A 400-nucleotide genomic window follows, 5' to 3' on the forward strand; every position below is an offset into this window, starting at 1 on the left:
CTCTGCTGAGGGAAGAGGAGTAATTGTGCCTGTGGCTGCCACTCTCTAGGATATAAGGTGGAAATACAAAAGAGCACATATGAACAGTGTCTGTGCTGCCTGGAGCCCAGGATCCTGGGCACAGCCTCCCCATAAGGAGAAAACAAGGGGCCTCACCTTGGTCTCTCATTACATAGAGCACCGTGCAGACCCTTCAGACTCAGCAGTAGGTGCAGACAGTTCTCCTGCTCCTCCTGGAGCCCTTGTGACAGAGCTGCTGGGAAACAGCTCTAGACTTCCCCAGGATCGCCATCCCTCAGAGGCCAATTTCCTGTTCAACAAATATCCCACTCCGGCAGGAAGACACTGATTTCCCAATGGCTCCATGATCTGTCTGAAGGACCTGCAAGGGACAGAGGAA

Source organism: Mastomys coucha, unplaced genomic scaffold, assembly GCF_008632895.1.
Source record: "Mastomys coucha isolate ucsf_1 unplaced genomic scaffold, UCSF_Mcou_1 pScaffold5, whole genome shotgun sequence".
NCBI lineage: Eukaryota > Metazoa > Chordata > Mammalia > Rodentia > Muridae > Mastomys > Mastomys coucha.